A 25,279-nucleotide genomic window follows, 5' to 3' on the forward strand; every position below is an offset into this window, starting at 1 on the left:
TTTGTGATGTGTGTGTTCAACTCACAGAGGTGAACCTTTCCTTTGCTAGAGCAGTTATGAAACACTCTTTTTGTAGAATCTGCAAGTGTTCATTTGGAGCGATTTGAGGCCTATGGTGGAAAAAGAAATATCTTCATATATAAACAAGGCAGAAGCATTCTCAGAAAGCTCTTTATGATGTGTGCATTCAACTCAGAGAGATAAGCCTTCCTTTTGATAGAGCAGTATTGCAACTGTGTTTTTGCAGAATCTGCAAGTGGATATTTGGAGCCCTTTCAGGCCTTCGTTGGAAACGGGAATATCTTCCCATAAAAACAAAACAGAAGCGTTCTGTGAAACTCCTTTGTGAAGTATGAATTCAACTCACAGAGTTGAACACTTCTTTTGAAAGAGCAGCTTTGAAGCACTCTTTTTGTAGAATCTGCAAGTGTTCGTTTGGAGCGCTTTGAGGCCTATGGTGGAAAAGGAAATATCTTCACATATAAACCAGGCAGAAGCATTCTCAGAAAACTCTTTATGATGTGTGCATTCAACTCGGAGAGATAAGCCTTCCTTTTCATAGAGCAGTTTTGAAACTGTGTTTTGGCAGAATCTGCAAGTGGATACTTGGAGCCCTTTCAGGCCTTCGTTGCAAACGAGAATATCTTCCGATAAAAACGAAACAGAAACCTTCTGTGAAACTGCTTTGTGAAGTATGAATCCACCTCACAGAGTTGAACACTTCTTTTGAAAGAGCAGCTTTGAAACACTCTTTTTGTAGAATCTACATGTGTTCATTTGGAGCGCTTTGAGGCCTATGGTGGAAAAGGAAATATCGTCACATAATACCTAGACAGAAGCATTCTTTGAAACTTCTTTATGATGTGTGCATTCAACTCACAGAGTTGAACTTTCCTTTTCATGGAGCAGTTTGGAAAGAGTCTTTTTGCAGCATCTGCAATAGGATACTTGGAGCTCTTTCAGGCCTTTGTTAGAAGCGGGACTATCTTCCCATAAAAACTGGACAGAAGCATTCTCACAAACTGCTTTGTGATGTGTGTGTTCAACTCACAGAGGTGAACCTTTCCTTTGCTAGAGCAGTTATGAAACACTCTTTTTGTAGAATCTGCAAGTGTTCATTTGGAGCGATTTGAGGCCTATGGTGGAAAAGGAAATATCTTCATATATAAACAAGGCAGAAGCATTCTCAGAAAGCTCTTTATGATGTGTGCATTCAACTCAGAGAGATAAGCCTTCCTTTTGATAGAGCAGTTTTGCAACTGTGTTTTTGCAGAATCTGCAAGTGGATATTTGGAGCCCTTTCAGGCCTTCGTTGGAAACGGGAATATCTTCCCATAAAAACTAAACAGAAGCGTTCTGTGAAACTCCTTTGTGAAGTATGAATCCAACTCACAGAGTTGAACACTTCTTTTGAAAGAGCAGCTTTGAAACACTCTTTTTGTAGAATCTGCAAGTGTTCGTTTGGAGCGCTTTGAGGCCTATGGTGGAAAAGGAAATATCTTCACATATAAACCAGGCAGAAGCATTCTCAGAAACCTCTTTATGATGTGTGCATTCAACTCGGAGAGATAAGCCTTCCTTTTGATAGAGCAGTTTTGAAACTGTGTTTTGGCAGAATCTGCAAGTGGATACTTGGAGCCCTTTCAGGCCTTCGTTGCAAACGGGAATATCTTCCGATAAAAACGAAACAGAAACCTTCTGTGAAACTGCTTTGTGAAGTATGAATCCAACTCACAGAGTTGAACACTTCTTTTGAAAGAGCAGCTTTGAAACACTCTTTTTGTAGAATCTACATGTGTTCATTTGGAGCGCTTTGAGGCCTATGGTGGAAAAGGAAATATCGTCACATAATACCTAGACAGAAGCATTCTTTGAAACTTCTTTATGATGTGTGCATTCAACTCACAGAGTTGAACTTTCCTTTTCATGGAGCAGTTTGGAAAGAGTCTTTTTGCAGCATCTGCAATAGGATACTTGGAGCTCTTTCAGGCCTTTGTTAGAAGCGGGAATATCTTCCCATAAAAACTGGACAGAAGCATTCTCACAAACTGCTTTGTGATGTGTGTGTTCAACTCACAGAGGTGAACCTTTCCTTTGCTAGAGCAGTTATGAAACACTCTTTTTGTAGAATCTGCAAGTGTTCATTTGGAGCGATTTGAGGCCTATGGTGGAAAAAGAAATATCTTCATATATAAACAAGGCAGAAGCATTCTCAGAAAGCTCTTTATGATGTGTGCATTCAACTCAGAGAGATAAGCCTTCCTTTTGATAGAGCAGTATTGCAACTGTGTTTTTGCAGAATCTGCAAGTGGATATTTGGAGCCCTTTCAGGCCTTCGTTGGAAACGGGAATATCTTCCCATAAAAACTAAACAGAAGCGTTCTGTGAAACTCCTTTGTGAAGTATGAATTCAACTCACAGAGTTGAACACTTCTTTTGAAAGAGCAGCTTTGAAGCACTCTTTTTGTAGAATCTGCAAGTGTTCGTTTGGAGCGCTTTGAGGCCTATGGTGGAAAAGGAAATATCTTCACATATAAACCAGGCAGAAGCATTCTCAGAAAACTATTTATGATGTGTGCATTCAACTCGGAGAGATAAGCCTTCCTTTTCATAGAGCAGTTTTGAAACTGTGTTTTGGCAGAATCTGCAAGTGGATACTTGGAGCCCTTTCAGGCCTTCGTTGCAAACGGGAATATCTTCCGATAAAAACGAAACAGAAACCTTCTGTGAAACTGCTTTGTGAAGTATGAATCCAACTCACAGAGTTGAACACTTCTTTTGAAAGAGCAGCTTTGAAACACTCTTTTTGTAGAATCTACATGTGTTCATTTGGAGCGCTTTGAGGCCTATGGTGGAAAAGGAAATATCGTCACATAATACCTAGACAGAAGCATTCTTTGAAACTTCTTTATGATGTGTGCATTCAACTCACAGAGTTGAACTTTCCTTTTCATGGGGCAGTTTGGAAAGAGTCTTTTTGCAGCATCTGCAATAGGATACTTGGAGCTCTTTCAGGCCTTTGTTAGAAGCGGGAATATCTTCCCATAAAAACTGGACAGAAGCATTCTCACAAACTGCTTTGTGATGTGTGTGTTCAACTCACAGAGGTGAACCTTTCCTTTGCTAGAGCAGTTATGAAACACTCTTTTTGTAGAATCTGCAAGTGTTCATTTGGAGCGATTTGAGGCCTATGGTGGAAAAAGAAATATCTTCATATATAAACAAGGCAGAAGCATTCTCAGAAAGCTCTTTATGATGTGTGCATTCAACTCAGAGAGATAAGCCTTCCTTTTGATAGAGCAGTTTTGCAACTGTGTTTTTGCAGAATCTGCAAGTGGATATTTGGAGCCCTTTCAGGCCTTCGTTGGAAACGGGAATATCTTCCATTAAAAACTAAACAGAAGAGTTCTGTGAAACTGCTTTGTGTAGTATGAATCCAACTTACAGAGTTGAACACTTCCTTTCAAAGAGCAGTTTTGAAACACTCTTTTTGTAGAATCTGCAAGTGTTCGTTTGGAGCGCTTTGAGGCCTATGGTGGAAAAGGAAATATCTTCACATATAATCCAGGCAGAAGCATTCTCAGAAACCTGTTTATGATGTGTGCATTCAACTCGGAGAGATAAGCCTTCCTTTTGATAGAGCAGTTTTGCAACTGTGTTTTTGCAGAATCTGCAAGTGTATATTTGGAGCCCTTTCAGGCCTTCGTTGGAAACGGGAATATCTTCCCATAAAAACTAAACAGAAGCGTTCTGTGAAACTCCTTTGTGAAGTATGAATCCAACTCACAGAGTTGAACACTTCTTTTGAAAGAGCAGCTTTGAAACACTCTTTTTGTAGAATCTGCAAGTGTTCATTTGGAGCGCTTTGAGGCCTATGGTGGAAAAGGAAATATCTTCACATAAAACCTAGACAGAAGCATTCTTTGAAACTTCTTTATGATGTGTGCATTCAACTCACAGAGTTGAACATTCCTTTTCATGGAGCAGTTTGGAAAGAGTCTTTTTGCAGCATCTGCAAGTGGATATTTGGAGCTCTTTCAGGCCTTTGTTAGAAGCGGGAATATCTTCCCATTAAAACTGGACAGAAGCATTCTCACAAACTGCTTTGTGATGTGTGTGTTCAACTCACAGAGGTGAACATTTCCTTTGCTAGAGCAGTTATGAAACACTCTTTTTGTAGAATCTGCAAGTGTTCATTTGGAGCGCTTTGAGGCCTATGGTGGAAAAAGAAATATCTTCACATAAAACCTAGACAGAAGCATTCTTTGAAACTTCTTTATGATGTGTGCATTCAACTCACAGAGTTGAACCTTCTTTTTCATGGAGCAGTTTGGAAAGAGTCTTTTTGCAGCATCTGCAAGTGGATATTTGGAGCTCTTTCAGGCCTTTGCTAGAAGCGGGAATATCTTCCCATAAAAACTGGACAGAAGCATTCTCACAAACTGCTTTGTGATGTGTGTGTTCAACTCACAGAGGTGAACCTTTCCTTTGCTAGAGCAGTTATGAAACACTCTTTTTGTAGAATCTGCAAGTGTTCATTTGGAGCGATTTGAGGCCTATGGTGGAAAAAGAAATATCTTCATATATAAACAAGGCAGAAGCATTCTCAGAAAGCTCTTTATGATGTGTGCATTCAACTCAGAGAGATAAGCCTTCCTTTTGATAGAGCAGTATTGCAACTGTGTTTTTGCAGAATCTGCAAGTGGATATTTGGAGCCCTTTCAGGCCTTCGTTGGAAACGGGAATATCTTCCCATAAAAACAAAACAGAAGAGTTCTGTGAAACTCCTTTGTGAAGTATGAATTCAACTCACAGAGTTGAACACTTCTTTTGAAAGAGCAGCTTTGAAGCACTCTTTTTGTAGAATCTGCAAGTGTTCGTTTGGAGCGCTTTGAGGCCTATGGTGGAAAAGGAAATATCTTCACATATAAACCAGGCAGAAGCATTCTCAGAAAACTCTTTATGATGTGTGCATTCAACTCGGAGAGATAAGCCTTCCTTTTCATAGAGCAGTTTTGAAACTGTGTTTTGGCAGAATCTGCAAGTGGATACTTGGAGCCCTTTCAGGCCTTCGTTGCAAACGAGAATATCTTCCGATAAAAACGAAACAGAAACCTTCTGTGAAACTGCTTTGTGAAGTATGAATCCACCTCACAGAGTTGAACACTTCTTTTGAAAGAGCAGCTTTGAAACACTCTTTTTGTAGAATCTACATGTGTTCATTTGGAGCGCTTTGAGGCCTATGGTGGAAAAGGAAATATCGTCACATAATACCTAGACAGAAGCATTCTTTGAAACTTCTTTATGATGTGTGCATTCAACTCACAGAGTTGAACTTTCCTTTTCATGGAGCAGTTTGGAAAGAGTCTTTTTGCAGCATCTGCAATAGGATACTTGGAGCTCTTTCAGGCCTTTGTTAGAAGCGGGACTATCTTCCCATAAAAACTGGACAGAAGCATTCTCACAAACTGCTTTGTGATGTGTGTGTTCAACTCACAGAGGTGAACCTTTCCTTTGCTAGAGCAGTTATGAAACACTCTTTTTGTAGAATCTGCAAGTGTTCATTTGGAGCGATTTGAGGCCTATGGTGGAAAAGGAAATATCTTCATATATAAACAAGGCAGAAGCATTCTCAGAAAGCTCTTTATGATGTGTGCATTCAACTCAGAGAGATAAGCCTTCCTTTTGATAGAGCAGTTTTGCAACTGTGTTTTTGCAGAATCTGCAAGTGGATATTTGGAGCCCTTTCAGGCCTTCGTTGGAAACGGGAATATCTTCCCATAAAAACTAAACAGAAGCGTTCTGTGAAACTCCTTTGTGAAGTATGAATCCAACTCACAGAGTTGAACACTTCTTTTGAAAGAGCAGCTTTGAAACACTCTTTTTGTAGAATCTGCAAGTGTTCGTTTGGAGCGCTTTGAGGCCTATGGTGGAAAAGGAAATATCTTCACATATAAACCAGGCAGAAGCATTCTCAGAAACCTCTTTATGATGTGTGCATTCAACTCGGAGAGATAAGCCTTCCTTTTGATAGAGCAGTTTTGAAACTGTGTTTTGGCAGAATCTGCAAGTGGATACTAGGAGCCCTTTCAGGCCTTCGTTGCAAACGGGAATATCTTCCGATAAAAACGAAACAGAAACCTTCTGTGAAACTGCTTTGTGAAGTATGAATCCAACTCACAGAGTTGAACACTTCTTTTGAAAGAGCAGCTTTGAAACACTCTTTTTGTAGAATCTACATGTGTTCATTTGGAGCGCTTTGAGGCCTATGGTGGAAAAGGAAATATCGTCACATAATACCTAGACAGAAGCATTCTTTGAAACTTCTTTATGATGTGTGCATTCAACTCACAGAGTTGAACTTTCCTTTTCATGGAGCAGTTTGGAAAGAGTCTTTTTGCAGCATCTGCAATAGGATACTTGGAGCTCTTTCAGGCCTTTGTTAGAAGCGGGAATATCTTCCCATAAAAACTGGACAGAAGCATTCTCACAAACTGCTTTGTGATGTGTGTGTTCAACTCACAGAGGTGAACCTTTCCTTTGCTAGAGCAGTTATGAAACACTCTTTTTGTAGAATCTGCAAGTGTTCATTTGGAGCGATTTGAGGCCTATGGTGGAAAAAGAAATATCTTCATATATAAACAAGGCAGAAGCATTCTCAGAAAGCTCTTTATGATGTGTGCATTCAACTCAGAGAGATAAGCCTTCCTTTTGATAGAGCAGTATTGCAACTGTGTTTTTGCAGAATCTGCAAGTGGATATTTGGAGCCCTTTCAGGCCTTCGTTGGAAACGGGAATATCTTCCCATAAAAACTAAACAGAAGCGTTCTGTGAAACTCCTTTGTGAAGTATGAATTCAACTCACAGAGTTGAACACTTCTTTTGAAAGAGCAGCTTTGAAGCACTCTTTTTGTAGAATCTGCAAGTGTTCGTTTGGAGCGCTTTGAGGCCTATGGTGGAAAAGGAAATATCTTCACATATAATCCAGGCAGAAGCATTCTCAGAAACCTGTTTATGATGTGTGCATTCAACTCGGAGAGATAAGCCTTCCTTTTGATAGAGCAGTTTTGCAACTGTGTTTTTGCAGAATCTGCAAGTGTATATTTGGAGCCCTTTCAGGCCTTCGTTGGAAACGGGAATATCTTCCCATAAAAACTAAACAGAAGCGTTCTGTGAAACTCCTTTGTGAAGTATGAATCCAACTCACAGAGTTGAACACTTCTTTTGAAAGAGCAGCTTTGAAACACTCTTTTTGTAGAATCTGCAAGTGTTCATTTGGAGCGCTTTGAGGCCTATGGTGGAAAAGGAAATATCTTCACATAAAACCTAGACAGAAGCATTCTTTGAAACTTCTTTATGATGTGTGCATTCAACTCACAGAGTTGAACATTCCTTTTCATGGAGCAGTTTGGAAAGAGTCTTTTTGCAGCATCTGCAAGTGGATATTTGGAGCTCTTTCAGGCCTTTGTTAGAAGCGGGAATATCTTCCCATTAAAACTGGACAGAAGCATTCTCACAAACTGCTTTGTGATGTGTGTGTTCAACTCACAGAGGTGAACATTTCCTTTGCTAGAGCAGTTATGAAACACTCTTTTTGTAGAATCTGCAAGTGTTCATTTGGAGCGCTTTGAGGCCTATGGTGGAAAAAGAAATATCTTCACATAAAACCTAGACAGAAGCATTCTTTGAAACTTCTTTATGATGTGTGCATTCAACTCACAGAGTTGAACCTTCTTTTTCATGGAGCAGTTTGGAAAGAGTCTTTTTGCAGCATCTGCAAGTGGATATTTGGAGCTCTTTCAGGCCTTTGCTAGAAGCGGGAATATCTTCCCATAAAAACTGGACAGAAGCATTCTCACAAACTGCTTTGTGATGTGTGTGTTCAACTCACAGAGGTGAACCTTTCCTTTGCTAGAGCAGTTATGAAACACTCTTTTTGTAGAATCTGCAAGTGTTCATTTGGAGCGATTTGAGGCCTATGGTGGAAAAAGAAATATCTTCATATATAAACAAGGCAGAAGCATTCTCAGAAAGCTCTTTATGATGTGTGCATTCAACTCAGAGAGATAAGCCTTCCTTTTGATAGAGCAGTTTTGCAACTGTGTTTTTGCAGAATCTGCAAGTGGATATTTGGAGTCCTTTCAGGCCTTCGTTGGAAACGGGAATATCTTCCCATGAAAACTAAACAGAAGAGTTCTGTGAAACTCCTTTGTGAAGTATGAATCCAACTCACAGAGTTGAACACTTCTTTTGAAAGAGCAGCTTTGAAACACTCTTTTTGTAGAATCTGCAAGTGTTCGTTTGGAGCGCTTTGAGGCCTATGGTGGAAAAGGAAATATCTTCACATATAAACCAGGCAGAAGCATTCTCAGAAACCTCTTTATGATGTGTGCATTCAACTCGGAGAGATAAGCCTTCCTTTTGATAGAGCAGTTTTGAAACTGTGTTTTGGCAGAATCTGCAAGTGGATACTTGGAGCCCTTTCAGGCCTTCGTTGCAAAAGGGAATATCTTCCGATAAAAACGAAACAGAAACCTTCTGTGAAACTGCTTTGTGAAGTATGAATCCACCTCACAGAGTTGAACACTTCTTTTGAAAGAGCAGCTTTGAAACACTCTTTTTGTAGAATCTACATGTGTTCATTTGGAGCGCTTTGAGGCCTATGGTGGAAAAGGAAATATCGTCACATAATACCTAGACAGAAGCATTCTTTGAAACTTCTTTATGATGTGTGCATTCAACTCACAGAGTTGAACTTTCCTTTTCATGGAGCAGTTTGGAAAGAGTCTTTTTGCAGCATCTGCAATAGGATACTTGGAGCTCTTTCAGGCCTTTGTTAGAAGCGGGAATATCTTCCCATAAAAACTGGACAGAAGCATTCTCACAAACTGCTTTGTGATGTGTGTGTTCAACTCACAGAGGTGAACCTTTCCTTTGCTAGAGCAGTTATGAAACACTCTTTTTGTAGAATCTGCAAGTGTTCATTTGGAGCGATTTGAGGCCTATGGTGGAAAAAGAAATATCTTCATATATAAACAAGGCAGAAGCATTCTCAGAAAGCTCTTTATGATGTGTGCATTCAACTCAGAGAGATAAGCCTTCCTTTTGATAGAGCAGTTTTGCAACTGTGTTTTTGCAGAATCTGCAAGTGGATATTTGGAGTCCTTTCAGGCCTTCGTTGGAAACGAGAATATCTTCCCATAAAAACTAAACAGAAGAGTTCTGTGAAACTCCTTTGTGAAGTATGAATCCAACTCACAGAGTTGAACACTTCTTTTGAAAGAGCAGCTTTGAAACACTCTTTTTGTAGAATCTGCAAGTGTTCGTTTGGAGCGCTTTGAGGCCTATGGTGGAAAAGGAAATATCTTCACATATAAACCAGGCAGAAGCATTCTCAGAAACCTCTTTATGATGTGTGCATTCAACTCGGAGAGATAAACCTTCCTTTTGATAGAGCAGTTTTGAAACTGTGTTTTGGCAGAATCTGCAAGTGGATACTTGGAGCCCTTTCAGGCCTTCGTTGCAAACGGGAATATCTTCCGATAAAAACGAAACAGAAACCTTCTGTGAAACTGCTTTGTGAAGTATGAATCCACCTCACAGAGTTGAACACTTCTTTTGAAAGAGCAGCTTTGAAACACTCTTTTTGTAGAATCTACATGTGTTCATTTGGAGCGCTTTGAGGCCTATGGTGGAAAAGGAAATATCGTCACATAATACCTAGACAGAAGGATTCTTTGAAACTTCTTTATGATGTGTGCATTCAACTCACAGAGTTGAACTTTCCTTTTCATGGAGCAGTTTGGAAAGAGTCTTTTTGCAGCATCTGCAAGTGGATATTTGGAGCTCTTTCAGGCCTTTGTTAGAAGCGGGAATATCTTCCCATAAAAACTAAAGAGAAGCGTTCTGTGAAACTGCTTTGTGTAGTATGAATCCAACTCACAGAGTTGAACACTTCCTTTGAAAGAGCAGTTATGAAACACTCTTTTTGTAGAATCTGCAAGTGTTCGTTTGGAGCGCTTTGAGGCCTATGGTGGAAAAGGAAATATCTTCACATATAAACCAGGCAGAAGCATTCTCAGAAACCTCTTTATGATGTGTGCATTCAACTCGGAGAGATAAGCCTTCCTTTTGATAGAGCAGTTTTGCAACTGTGTTTTTGCAGAATCTGCAAGTGTATATTTGGAGCCCTTTCAGGCCTTCGTTGGAAACGGGAATATCTTCCCATAAAAACTAAACAGAAGCGTTCTGTGAAACTCCTTTGTGAAGTATGAATCCAACTCACAGAGTTGAACACTTCTTTTGAAAGAGCAGCTTTGAAACACTCTTTTTGTAGAATCTGCAAGTGTTCATTTGGAGCGCTTTGAGGCCTATGGTGGAAAAGGAAATATCTTCACATAAAACCTAGACAGAAGCATTCTTTGAAACTTCTTTATGATGTGTGCATTCAACTCACAGAGTTGAACATTCCTTTTCATGGAGCAGTTTGGAAAGAGTCTTCTTGCAGCATCTGCAAGTGGATATTTGGAGCTCTTTCAGGCCTTTGTTAGAAGCGGGAATATCTTCCCATTAAAACTGGACAGAAGCATTCTCACAAACTGCTTTGTGATGTGTGTGTTCAACTCACAGAGGTGAACCTTTCCTTTGCTAGAGCAGTTATGAAACACTCTTTTTGTAGAATCTGCAAGTGTTCATTTGGAGCGCTTTGAGGCCTATGGTGGAAAACGAAATATCTTCACATAAAACCTAGACAGAAGCATTCTTTGAAACTTCTTTATGATGTGTGCATTCAACTCACAGAGTTGAACCTTCTTTTTCATGGAGCAGTTTGGAAAGAGTCTTTTTGCAGCATCTGCAAGTGGATATTTGGAGCTCTTTCAGGCCTTTGTTAGAAGCGGGAATATCTTCCCATAAAAACTAAACCGAAGCATTCTCACAAACTGCTTTGTGATGTGTGTGTTCAACTCACAGAGGTGAACCTTTCCTTTGCTAGAGCAGTTATGAAACACTCTTTTTGTAGAATCTGCAAGTGTTCATTTGGAGCGCTTTGAGGCCTATGGTGGAAAAAGAAATATCTTCATATATAAACAAGGCAGAAGCATTCTCAGAAACCCCTTTATGATGTGTGCATTCAACTCAGAGAGATAAGCCTTCCTTTTGATAGAGCAGTTTTGAACCTGTGTTTTTGCAGAATCTGCAAGTGGATATTTGGAGCCCTTTCAGGCCTTCGTTGGAAACGGGAATATCTTCCCATAAAAACTAAACAGAAGAGTTCTGTGAAACTGCTTTGTGTAGTATGAATCCAACTCACAGAGTTGAACACTTCCTTTGAAAGAGCAGTTTTGAAACACTCTTTTTGTACAATCTGCAAGTGTTCGTTTGGAGCGCCTTGAGGCCTATGGTGGAAAAGGAAATATCTTCACATATAAACCAGGCAGAAGCATTCTCAGAAACCTCTTTATGATGTGTGCATTCAACTCGGAGAGATAAGCCTTCCTTTTGATAGAGCAGTTTTGAAAGTGTGTTTTGGCAGAATCTGCAAGTGGATACTTAGAGCCCTTTCAGGCCTTCGTTGCAAACGGGAATATCTTCGCATAAAAACGAAACAGAAACGTTCTGTGAAACTCCTTTGTGAAGTATTAATCCAACTCACAGAGTTGAACACTTCTTTTGAAAGAGCAGCTTTGAAACACTCTTTTTGTAGAATCTGCAAGTGTTCATTTGGAGCGCTTTGAGGCCTATGGTGGAAAAGGAAATATCGTCACATAATACCTAGACAGAAGCATTCTTTGAAACTTCTTTATGATGTGTGCATTCAACTCACAGAGTTGAACTTTCCTTTTCATGGAGCAGTTTGGAAAGAGTCTTTTTGCAGCATCTGCAATAGGATACTTGGAGCTCTTTCAGGCCTTTGTTAGAAGCGGGAATATCTTCCCATAAAAACTGGACAGAAGCATTCTCACAAACTGCTTTGTGATGTGTGTGTTCAACTCACAGAGGTGAACCTTTCCTTTGCTAGAGCAGTTATGAAACACTCTTTTTGTAGAATCTGCAAGTGTTCATTTGGAGCGATTTGAGGCCTATGGTGGAAAAAGAAATATCTTCATATATAAACAAGGCAGAAGCATTCTCAGAAAGCTCTTTATGATGTGTGCATTCAACTCAGAGAGATAAGCCTTCCTTTTGATAGAGCAGTTTTGCAACTGTGTTTTTGCAGAATCTGCAAGTGGATATTTGGAGCCCTTTCAGGCCTTCGTTGGAAACGGGAATATCTTCCATTAAAAACTAAACAGAAGAGTTCTGTGAAACTGCTTTGTGTAGTAGGAATCCAACTTACAGAGTTGAACACTTCCTTTCAAAGAGCAGTTTTGAAACACTCTTTTTGTAGAATCTGCAAGTGTTCGTTTGGAGCGCTTTGAGGCCTATGGTGGAAAAGGAAATATCTTCACATATAATCCAGGCAGAAGCATTCTCAGAAACCTGTTTATGATGTGTGCATTCAACTCGGAGAGATAAGCCTTCCTTTTGATAGAGCAGTTTTGCAACTGTGTTTTTGCAGAATCTGCAAGTGTATATTTGGAGCCCTTTCAGGCCTTCGTTGGAAACGGGAATATCTTCCCATAAAAACTAAACAGAAGCGTTCTGTGAAACTCCTTTGTGAAGTATGAATCCAACTCACAGAGTTGAACACTTCTTTTGAAAGAGCAGCTTTGAAACACTCTTTTTGTAGAATCTGCAAGTGTTCATTTGGAGCGCTTTGAGGCCTATGGTGGAAAAGGAAATATCTTCACATAAAACCTAGACAGAAGCATTCTTTGAAACTTCTTTATGATGTGTGCATTCAACTCACAGAGTTGAACATTCCTTTTCATGGAGCAGTTTGGAAAGAGTCTTTTTGCAGCATCTGCAAGTGGATATTTGGAGCTCTTTCAGGCCTTTGTTAGAAGCGGGAATATCTTCCCATTAAAACTGGACAGAAGCATTCTCACAAACTGCTTTGTGATGTGTGTGTTCAACTCACAGAGGTGAACATTTCCTTTGCTAGAGCAGTTATGAAACACTCTTTTTGTAGAATCTGCAAGTGTTCATTTGGAGCGCTTTGAGGCCTATGGTGGAAAAAGAAATATCTTCACATAAAACCTAGACAGAAGCATTCTTTGAAACTTCTTTATGATGTGTGCATTCAACTCACAGAGTTGAACCTTCTTTTTCATGGAGCAGTTTGGAAAGAGTCTTTTTGCAGCATCTGCAAGTGGATATTTGGAGCTCTTTCAGGCCTTTGCTAGAAGCGGGAATATCTTCCCATAAAAACTGGACAGAAGCATTCTCACAAACTGCTTTGTGATGTGTGTGTTCAACTCACAGAGGTGAACCTTTCCTTTGCTAGACCAGTTATGAAACACTCTTTTTGTAGAATCTGCAAGTGTTCATTTGGAGCGATTTGAGGCCTATGGTGGAAAAAGAAATATCTTCATATATAAACAAGGCAGAAGCATTCTCAGAAAGCTCTTTATGATGTGTGCATTCAACTCAGAGAGATAAGCCTTCCTTTGGATAGAGCAGTTTTGAAACTGTATTTTTGCAGAATCTGCAAGTGGATATTTGGAGCCCTTTCAGGCCTTCGTTGGAAACGGGAATATCTTCCCATAAAAACTAAACAGAAGAGTTCTGTGAAACTGCTTTGTGTAGTATGAATCCAACTCACAGAGTTGAACACTTCCTTTGAAAGAGCAGTTTTGAAACACTCTTTTTGTAGAATCTGCAAGTGTTCGTTTGGAGCGCTTTGAGGCCTATGGTGGAAAAGGAAATATCTTCACATATAAACCAGGCAGAAGCATTCTCAGAAACCTCTTTATGATGTGTGCATTCAACTCGGAGAGATAAGCCTTCCTTTTGATAGAGCAGTTTTGAAACTGTGTTTTGGCAGAATCTGCAAGTGGATACTTGGAGCCCTTTCAGGCCTTCGTTGCAAACGGGAATATCTTCCGATAAAAACGAAACAGAAACCTTCTGTGAAACTGCTTTGTGAAGTATGAATCCAACTCACAGAGTTGAACACTTCTTTTGAAAGAGCAGCTTTGAAACACTCTTTTTGTAGAATCTACATGTGTTCATTTGGAGCGCTTTGAGGCCTATGGTGGAAAAGGAAATATCGTCACATAATACCTAGACAGAAGCATTCTTTGAAACTTCTTTATGATGTGTGCATTCAACTTCCAGAGTTGAAATTTCCTTTTCATGGAGCAGTTTGGAAAGAGTCTTTTTGCAGCATCTGCAATAGGATACTTGGAGCTCTTTCAGGCCTTTGTTAGAAGCGGGAATATCTTCCCATAAAAACTGGACAGAAGCATTCTCACAAACTGCTTTGTGATGTGTGTGTTCAACTCACAGAGGTGAACCTTTCCTTTGCTAGAGCAGTTATGAAACACTCTTTTTGTAGAATCTGCAAGTGTTCATTTGGAGCGATTTGAGGCCTATGGTGGAAAAAGAAATATCTTCATATATAAACAAGGCAGAAGCATTCTCAGAAAGCTCTTTATGATGTGTGCATTCAACTCAGAGAGATAAGCCTTCCTTTTGATAGAGCAGTTTTGCAACTGTGTTTTTGCAGAATCTGCAAGTGGATATTTGGAGTCCTTTCAGGCCTTCGTTGGAAACGGGAATATCTTCCCATGAAAACTAAACAGAAGAGTTCTGTGAAACTCCTTTGTGAAGTATGAATCCAACTCACAGAGTTGAACACTTCTTTTGAAAGAGCAGCTTTGAAACACTCTTTTTGTAGAATCTGCAAGTGTTCGTTTGGAGCGCTTTGAGGCCTATGGTGGAAAAGGAAATATCTTCACATATAAACCAGGCAGAAGCATTCTCAGAAACCTCTTTATGATGTGTGCATTCAACTCGGAGAGATAAGCCTTCCTTTTGATAGAGCAGTTTTGAAACTGTGTTTTGGCAGAATCTGCAAGTGGATACTTGGAGCCCTTTCAGGCCTTCGTTGCAAAAGGGAATATCTTCCGATAAAAACGAAACAGAAACCTTCTGTGAAACTGCTTTGTGAAGTATGAATCCACCTCACAGAGTTGAACACTTCTTTTGAAAGAGCATTTTTGAAACACTCTTTTTGTAGAATCTACATGTGTTCATTTGGAGCGCTTTGAGGCCTATGGTGGAAAAGGAAATATCGTCACATAATACCTAGACAGAAGCATTCTTTGAAACTTCTTTATGATGTGTGCATTCAACTCACAGAGTTGAACTTTCCTTTTCATGGAGCAGTTTGGAAAGAGTCTTTTTGCAGCATCTGCAATAGGATACTTGGAGCTCTTTCAGGCCTTTGTTAGAAGCGGGAATATCTTCCCATAAAAACTGGACAGAAGCATTCTCACAAACTGCTTTGTGATGTGTGTGTTCAACTCACAGAGGTGAACCTTTCCTTTGCTAGAGCAGTTATGAAACACTCTTTTTGTAGAATCTGCAAGTGTTCATTTGGAGCGATTTGAGGCCTATGGTGGAAAAAGAAATATCTTCATATATAAACAAGGCAGAAGCATTCTCAGAAAGCTCTTTATGATGTGTGCATTCAACTCAGAGAGATAAGCCTTCCTTTTGATAGAGCAGTTTTGCAACTGTGTTTTTGCAGAATCTGCAAGTGGATATTTGGAGTCCTTTCAGGCCTTCGTTGGAAACGAGAATATCTTCCCATAAAAACTAAACAGAAGAGTTCTGTGAAACTCCTTTGTGAAGTATGAATCCAACTCACAGAGTTGAACACTTCTTTTGAAAGAGCAGCTTTGAAACACTCTTTTTGTAGAATCTGCAAGTGTTCGTTTGGAGCGCTTTGAGGCCTATGGTGGAAAAGGAAATATCTTCACATATAAACCAGTCAGAAGCATTCTCAGAAACCTCTTTATGATGTGTGCATTCAACTCGGAGAGATAAACCTTCCTTTTGATAGAGCAGTTTTGAAACTGTGTTTTGGCAGAATCTGCAAGTGGATACTTGGAGCCCTTTCAGGCCTTCGTTGCAAACGGGAATATCTTCCGATAAAAACGAAACAGAAACCTTCTGTGAAACTGCTTTGTGAAGTATGAATCCACCTCACAGAGTTGAACACTTCTTTTGAAAGAGCAGCTTTGAAACACTCTTTTTGTAGAATCTACATGTGTTCATTTGGAGCGCTTTGAGGCCTATGGTGGAAAAGGAAATATCGTCACATAATACCTAGACAGAAGGATTCTTTGAAACTTCTTTATGATGTGTGCATTCAACTCACAGAGTTGAACTTTCCTTTTCATGGAGCAGTTTGGAAAGAGTCTTTTTGCAGCATCTGCAAGTGGATATTTGGAGCTCTTTCAGGCCTTTGTTAGAAGCGGGAATATCTTCCCATAAAAACTAAAGAGAAGCGTTCTGTGAAACTGCTTTGTGTAGTATGAATCCAACTCACAGAGTTGAACACTTCCTTTGAAAGAGCAGTTATGAAACACTCTTTTTGTAGAATCTGCAAGTGTTCGTTTGGAGCGCTTTGAGGCCTATGGTGGAAAAGGAAATATCTTCACATATAAACCAGGCAGAAGCATTCTCAGAAACCTCTTTATGATGTGTGCATTCAACTCGGAGAGATAAGCCTTCCTTTTGATAGAGCAGTTTTGCAACTGTGTTTTTGCAGAATCTGCAAGTGTATATTTGGAGCCCTTTCAGGCCTTCGTTGGAAACGGGAATATCTTCCCATAAAAACTAAACAGAAGCGTTCTGTGAAACTCCTTTGTGAAGTATGAATCCAACTCACAGAGTTGAACACTTCTTTTGAAAGAGCAGCTTTGAAACACTCTTTTTGTAGAATCTGCAAGTGTTCATTTGGAGCGCTTTGAGGCCTATGGTGGAAAAGGAAATATCTTCACATAAAACCTAGACAGAAGCATTCTTTGAAACTTCTTTATGATGTGTGCATTCAACTCACAGAGTTGAACATTCCTTTTCATGGAGCAGTTTGGAAAGAGTCTTCTTGCAGCATCTGCAAGTGGATATTTGGAGCTCTTTCAGGCCTTTGTTAGAAGCGGGAATATCTTCCCATTAAAACTGGACAGAAGCATTCTCACAAACTGCTTTGTGATGTGTGTGTTCAACTCACAGAGGTGAACCTTTCCTTTGCTAGAGCAGTTATGAAACACTCTTTTTGTAGAATCTGCAAGTGTTCATTTGGAGCGCTTTGAGGCCTATGGTGGAAAAAGAAATATCTTCACATAAAACCTAGACAGAAGCATTCTTTGAAACTTCTTTATGATGTGTGCATTCAACTCACAGAGTTGAACCTTCTTTTTCATGGAGCAGTTTGGAAAGAGTCTTTTTGCAGCATCTGCAAGTGGATATTTGGAGCTCTTTCAGGCCTTTGTTAGAAGCGGGAATATCTTCCCATAAAAACTAAACCGAAGCATTCTCACAAACTGCTTTGTGATGTGTGTGTTCAACTCACAGAGGTGAACCTTTCCTTTGCTAGAGCAGTTATGAAACACTCTTTTTGTAGAATCTGCAAGTGTTCATTTGGAGCGCTTTGAGGCCTATGGTGGAAAAAGAAATATCTTCATATATAAACAAGGCAGAAGCATTCTCAGAAACCCCTTTATGATGTGTGCATTCAACTCAGAGAGATAAGCCTTCCTTTTGATAGAGCAGTTTTGAACCTGTGTTTTTGCAGAATCTGCAAGTGGATATTTGGAGCCCTTTCAGGCCTTCGTTGGAAACGGGAATATCTTCCCATAAAAACTAAACAGAAGAGTTCTGTGAAACTGCTTTGTGTAGTATGAATCCAACTCACAGAGTTGAACACTTCCTTTGAAAGAGCAGTTTTGAAACACTCTTTTTGTAGAATCTGCAAGTGTTCGTTTGGAGCGCTTTGAGGCCTATGGTGGAAAAGGAAATATCTTCACATATAAACCAGGCAGAAGCATTCTCAGAAACCTCTTTATGATGTGTGCATTCAACTCGGAGAGATAAGCCTTCCTTTTGATAGAGCAGTTTTGAAAGTGTGTTTTGGCAGAATCTGCAAGTGGATACTTAGAGCCCTTTCAGGCCTTCGTTGCAAACGGGAATATCTTCGCATAAAAACGAAACAGAAACGTTCTGTGAAACTCCTTTGTGAAGTATGAATCCAACTCACAGAGTTGAACACTTCTTTTGAAAGAGCAGCTTTGAAACACTCTTTTTGTAGAATCTGCAAGTGTTCATTTGGAGCGCTTTGAGGCCTATGGTGGAAAAGGAAATATCGTCACATAATACCTAGACAGAAGCATTCTTTGAAACTTCTTTATGATGTGTGCATTCAACTCACAGAGTTGAACTTTCCTTTTCATGGAGCAGTTTGGAAAGAGTCTTTTTGCAGCATCTGCAATAGGATACTTGGAGCTCTTTCAGGCCTTTGTTAGAAGCGGGAATATCTTCCCATAAAAACTGGACAGAAGCATTCTCACAAACTGCTTTGTGATGTGTGTGTTCAACTCACAGAGGTGAACCTTTCCTTTGCTAGAGCAGTTATGAAACACTCTTTTTGTAGAATCTGCAAGTGTTCATTTGGAGCGATTTGAGGCCTATGGTGGAAAAAGAAATATCTTCATATATAAACAAGGCAGAAGCATTCTCAGAAAGCTCTTTATGATGTGTGCATTCAACTCAGAGAGATAAGCCTTCCTTTTGATAGAGCAGTATTGCAACTGTGTTTTTGCAGAATCTGCAAGTGGATATTTGGAGCCCTTTCAGGCCTTCGTTGGAAACGGGAATATCTTCCCATAAAAACTAAACAGAAGCGTTCTGTGAAACTCCTTTGTGAAGTATGAATTCAACTCACAGAGTTGAACACTTCTTTTGAAAGAGCAGCTTTGAAGCACTCTTTTTGTAGAATCTGCAAGTGTTCGTTTGGAGCGCTTTGAGGCCTATGGTGGAAAAGGAAATATCTTCACATATAAACCAGGCAGAAGCATTCTCAGAAAACTATTTATGATGTGTGCATTCAACTCGGAGAGATAAGCCTTCCTTTTCATAGAACAGTTTTGAAACTGTGTTTTGGCAGAATCTGCAAGTGGATACTTGGAGCCCTTTCAGGCCTTCGTTGCAAACGGGAATATCTTCCGATAAAAACGAAACAGAAACCTTCTGTGAAACTGCTTTGTGAAGTATGAATCCAACTCACAGAGTTGAACACTTCTTTTGAAAGAGCAGCTTTGAAACACTCTTTTTGTAGAATCTACATGTGTTCATTTGGAGCGCTTTGAGGCCTATGGTGGAAAAGGAAATATCGTCACATAATACCTAGACAGAAGCATTCTTTGAAACTTCTTTATGATGTGTGCATTCAACTCACAGAGTTGAACTTTCCTTTTCATGGGGCAGTTTGGAAAGAGTCTTTTTGCAGCATCTGCAATAGGATAATTGGAGCTCTTTCAGGCCTTTGTTAGAAGCGGGAATATCTTCCCATAAAAACTGGACAGAAGCATTCTCACAAACTGCTTTGTGATGTGTGTGTTCAACTCACAGAGGTGAACCTTTCCTTTGCTAGAGCAGTTATGAAACACTCTTTTTGTAGAATCTGCAAGTGTTCATTTGGAGCGATTTGAGGCCTATGGTGGAAAAAGAAATATCTTCATATATAAACAAGGCAGAAGCATTCTCAGAAAGCTCTTTATGATGTGTGCATTCAACTCAGAGAGATAAGCCTTCCTTTTGATAGAGCAGTTTTGCAACTGTGTTTTTGCAGAATCTGCAAGTGGATATTTGGAGCCCTTTCAGGCCTTCGTTGGAAACGGGAATATCTTCCATTAAAAACTAAACAGAAGAGTTCTGTGAAACTGCTTTGTGTAGTATGAATCCAACTTACAGAGTTGAACACTTCCTTTCAAAGAGCAGTTTTGAAACACTCTTTTTGTAGAATCTGCAAGTGTTCGTTTGGAGCGCTTTGAGGCCTATGGTGGAAAAGGAAATATCTTCACATATAATCCAGGCAGAAGCATTCTCAGAAACCTGTTTATGATGTGTGCATTCAACTCGGAGAGATAAGCCTTCCTTTTGATAGAGCAGTTTTGCAACTGTGTTTTTGCAGAATCTGCAAGTGTATATTTGGAGCCCTTTCAGGCCTTCGTTGGAAACGGGAATATCTTCCCATAAAAACTAAACAGAAGCGTTCTGTGAAACTCCTTTGTGAAGTATGAATCCAACTCACAGAGTTGAACACTTCTTTTGAAAGAGCAGCTTTGAAACACTCTTTTTGTAGAATCTGCAAGTGTTCATTTGGAGCGCTTTGAGGCCTATGGTGGAAAAGGAAATATCTTCACATAAAACCTAGACAGAAGCATTCTTTGAAACTTCTTTATGATGTGTGCATTCAACTCACAGAGTTGAACATTCCTTTTCATGGAGCAGTTTGGAAAGAGTCTTTTTGCAGCATCTGCAAGTGGATATTTGGAGCTCTTTCAGGCCTTTGTTAGAAGCGGGAATATCTTCCCATTAAAACTGGACAGAAGCATTCTCACAAACTGCTTTGTGATGTGTGTGTTCAACTCACAGAGGTGAACATTTCCTTTGCTAGAGCAGTTATGAAACACTCTTTTTGTAGAATCTGCAAGTGTTCATTTGGAGCGCTTTGAGGCCTATGGTGGAAAAAGAAATATCTTCACATAAAACCTAGACAGAAGCATTCTTTGAAACTTCTTTATGATGTGTGCATTCAACTCACAGAGTTGAACCTTCTTTTTCATGGAGCAGTTTGGAAAGAGTCTTTTTGCAGCATCTGCAAGTGGATATTTGGAGCTCTTTCAGGCCTTTGCTAGAAGCGGGAATATCTTCCCATAAAAACTGGACAGAAGCATTCTCACAAACTGCTTTGTGATGTGTGTGTTCAACTCACAGAGGTGAACCTTTCCTTTGCTAGACCAGTTATGAAACACTCTTTTTGTAGAATCTGCAAGTGTTCATTTGGAGCGATTTGAGGCCTATGGTGGAAAAAGAAATATCTTCATATATAAACAAGGCAGAAGCATTCTCAGAAAGCTCTTTATGATGTGTGCATTCAACTCAGAGAGATAAGCCTTCCTTTTGATAGAGCAGTTTTGAAACTGTATTTTTGCAGAATCTGCAAGTGGATATTTGGAGCCCTTTCAGGCCTTCGTTGGAAACGGGAATATCTTCCCATAAAAACTAAACAGAAGAGTTCTGTGAAACTGCTTTGTGTAGTATGAATCCAACTCACAGAGTTGAACACTTCCTTTGAAAGAGCAGTTTTGAAACACTCTTTTTGTAGAATCTGCAAGTGTTCGTTTGGAGCGCTTTGAGGCCTATGGTGGAAAAGGAAATATCTTCACATATAAACCAGGCAGAAGCATTCTCAGAAACCTCTTTATGATGTGTGCATTCAACTCGGAGAGATAAGCCTTCCTTTTGATAGAGCAGTTTTGAAACTGTGTTTTGGCAGAATCTGCAAGTGGATACTTGGAGCCCTTTCAGGCCTTCGTTGCAAACGGGAATATCTTCCGATAAAAACGAAACAGAAACGTTCTGTGAAACTGCTTTGTGAAGTATGAATCCAACTCACAGAGTTGAACACTTCTTTTGAAAGAGCAGCTTTGAAACACTCTTTTTGTAGAATCTACATGTGTTCATTTGGAGCGCTTTGAGGCCTATGGTGGAAAAGGAAATATCGTCACATAATACCTAGACAGAAGCATTCTTTGAAACTTCTTTATGATGTGTGCATTCAACTTCCAGAGTTGAAATTTCCTTTTCATGGAGCAGTTTGGAAAGAGTCTTTTTGCAGCATCTGCAATAGGATACTTGGAGCTCTTTCAGGCCTTTGTTAGAAGCGGGAATATCTTCCCATAAAAACTGGACAGAAGCATTCTCACAAACTGCTTTGTGATGTGTGTGTTCAACTCACAGAGGTGAACCTTTCCTTTGCTAGAGCAGTTATGAAACACTCTTTTTGTAGAATCTGCAAGTGTTCATTTGGAGCGATTTGAGGCCTATGGTGGAAAAAGAAATATCTTCATATATAAACAAGGCAGAAGCATTCTCAGAAAGCTCTTTATGATGTGTGCATTCAACTCAGAGAGATAAGCCTTCCTTTTGATAGAGCAGTTTTGCAACTGTGTTTTTGCAGAATCTGCAAGTGGATATTTGGAGTCCTTTCAGGCCTTCGTTGGAAACGGGAATATCTTCCCATGAAAACTAAACAGAAGAGTTCTGTGAAACTCCTTTGTGAAGTATGAATCCAACTCACAGAGTTGAACACTTCTTTTGAAAGAGCAGCTTTGAAACACTCTTTTTGTAGAATCTGCAAGTGTTCGTTTGGAGCGCTTTGAGGCCTATGGTGGAAAAGGAAATATCTTCACATATAAACCAGGCAGAAGCATTCTCAGAAACCTCTTTATGATGTGTGCATTCAACTCGGAGAGATAAGCCTTCCTTTTGATAGAGCAGTTTTGAAACTGTGTTTTGGCAGAATCTGCAAGTGGATACTTGGAGCCCTTTCAGGCCTTCGTTGCAAAAGGGAATATCTTCCGATAAAAACGAAACAGAAACCTTCTGTGAAACTGCTTTGTGAAGTATGAATCCACCTCACAGAGTTGAACACTTCTTTTGAAAGAGCAGCTTTGAAACACTCTTTTTGTAGAATCTACATGTGTTCATTTGGAGCGCTTTGAGGCCTATGGTGGAAAAGGAAATATCGTCACATAATACCTAGACAGAAGCATTCTTTGAAACTTCTTTATGATGTGTGCATTCAACTCACAGAGTTGAACTTTCCTTTTCATGGAGCAGTTTGGAAAGAGTCTTTTTGCAGCATCTGCAATAGGATACTTGGAGCTCTTTCAGGCCTTTGTTAGAAGCGGGAATATCTTCCCATAAAAACTGGACAGAAGCATTCTCACAAACTGCTTTGTGATGTGTGTGTTCAACTCACAGAGGTGAACCTTTCCTTTGCTAGAGCAGTTATGAAACACTCTTTTTGTAGAATCTGCAAGTGTTCATTTGGAGCGATTTGAGGCCTATGGTGGAAAAAGAAATATCTTCATATATAAACAAGGCAGAAGCATTCTCAGAAAGCTCTTTATGATGTGTGCATTCAACTCAGAGAGATAAGCCTTCCTTTTGATAGAGCAGTTTTGCAACTGTGTTTTTGCAGAATCTGCAAGTGGATATTTGGAGTCCTTTCAGGCCTTCGTTGGAAACGAGAATATCTTCCCATAAAAACTAAACAGAAGAGTTCTGTGAAACTCCTTTGTGAAGTATGAATCCAACTCACAGAGTTGAACACTTCTTTTGAAAGAGCAGCTTTGAAACACTCTTTTTGTAGAATCTGCAAGTGTTCGTTTGGAGCGCTTTGAGGCCTATGGTGGAAAAGGAAATATCTTCACATATAAACCAGTCAGAAGCATTCTCAGAAACCTCTTTATGATGTGTGCATTCAACTCGGAGAGATAAACCTTCCTTTTGATAGAGCAGTTTTGAAACTGTGTTTTGGCAGAATCTGCAAGTGGATACTTGGAGCCCTTTCAGGCCTTCGTTGCAAACGGGAATATCTTCCGATAAAAACGAAACAGAAACCTTCTGTGAAACTGCTTTGTGAAGTATGAATCCACCTCACAGAGTTGAACACTTCTTTTGAAAGAGCAGCTTTGAAACACTCTTTTTGTAGAATCTACATGTGTTCATTTGGAGCGCTTTGAGGCCTATGGTGGAAAAGGAAATATCGTCACATAATACCTAGACAGAAGGATTCTTTGAAACTTCTTTATGATGTGTGCATTCAACTCACAGAGTTGAACTTTCCTTTTCATGGAGCAGTTTGGAAAGAGTCTTTTTGCAGCATCTGCAAGTGGATATTTGGAGCTCTTTCAGGCCTTTGTTAGAAGCGGGAATATCTTCCCATAAAAACTAAAGAGAAGCGTTCTGTGAAACTGCTTTGTGTAGTATGAATCCAACTCACAGAGTTGAACACTTCCTTTGAAAGAGCAGTTATGAAACACTCTTTTTGTAGAATCTGCAAGTGTTCGTTTGGAGCGCTTTGAGGCCTATGGTGGAAAAGGAAATATCTTCACATATAAACCAGGCAGAAGCATTCTCAGAAACCTCTTTATGATGTGTGCATTCAACTCGGAGAGATAAGCCTTCCTTTTGATAGAGCAGTTTTGCAACTGTGTTTTTGCAGAATCTGCAAGTGTATATTTGGAGCCCTTTCAGGCCTTCGTTGGAAACGGGAATATCTTCCCATAAAAACTAAACAGAAGCGTTCTGTGAAACTCCTTTGTGAAGTATGAATCCAACTCACAGAGTTGAACACTTCTTTTGAAAGAGCAGCTTTGAAACACTCTTTTTGTAGAATCTGCAAGTGTTCATTTGGAGCGCTTTGAGGCCTATGGTGGAAAAGGAAATATCTTCACATAAAACCTAGACAGAAGCATTCTTTGAAACTTCTTTATGATGTGTGCATTCAACTCACAGAGTTGAACATTCCTTTTCATGGAGCAGTTTGGAAAGAGTCTTCTTGCAGCATCTGCAAGTGGATATTTGGAGCTCTTTCAGGCCTTTGTTAGAAGCGGGAATATCTTCCCATTAAAACTGGACAGAAGCATTCTCACAAACTGCTTTGTGATGTGTGTGTTCAACTCACAGAGGTGAACCTTTCCTTTGCTAGAGCAGTTATGAAACACTCTTTTTGTAGAATCTGCAAGTGTTCATTTGGAGCGCTTTGAGGCCTATGGTGGAAAAAGAAATATCTTCACATAAAACCTAGACAGAAGCATTCTTTGAAACTTCTTTATGATGTGTGCATTCAACTCACAGAGTTGAACCTTCTTTTTCATGGAGCAGTTTGGAAAGAGTCTTTTTGCAGCATCTGCAAGTGGATATTTGGAGCTCTTTCAGGCCTTTGTTAGAAGCGGGAATATCTTCCCATAAAAACTAAACCGAAGCATTCTCACAAACTGCTTTGTGATGTGTGTGTTCAACTCACAGAGGTGAACCTTTCCTTTGCTAGAGCAGTTATGAAACACTCTTTTTGTAGAATCTGCAAGTGTTCATTTGGAGCGCTTTGAGGCCTATGGTGGAAAAAGAAATATCTTCATATATAAACAAGGCAGAAGCATTCTCAGAAACCCCTTTATGATGTGTGCATTCAACTCAGAGAGATAAGCCTTCCTTTTGATAGAGCAGTTTTGAACCTGTGTTTTTGCAGAATCTGCAAGTGGATATTTGGAGCCCTTTCAGGCCTTCGTTGGAAACGGGAATATCTTCCCATAAA

This window comes from Pongo pygmaeus, chromosome 3 (genome assembly GCF_028885625.2).
Source record: "Pongo pygmaeus isolate AG05252 chromosome 3, NHGRI_mPonPyg2-v2.0_pri, whole genome shotgun sequence".
Classification (NCBI taxonomy): Eukaryota; Metazoa; Chordata; class Mammalia; order Primates; family Hominidae; genus Pongo; species Pongo pygmaeus.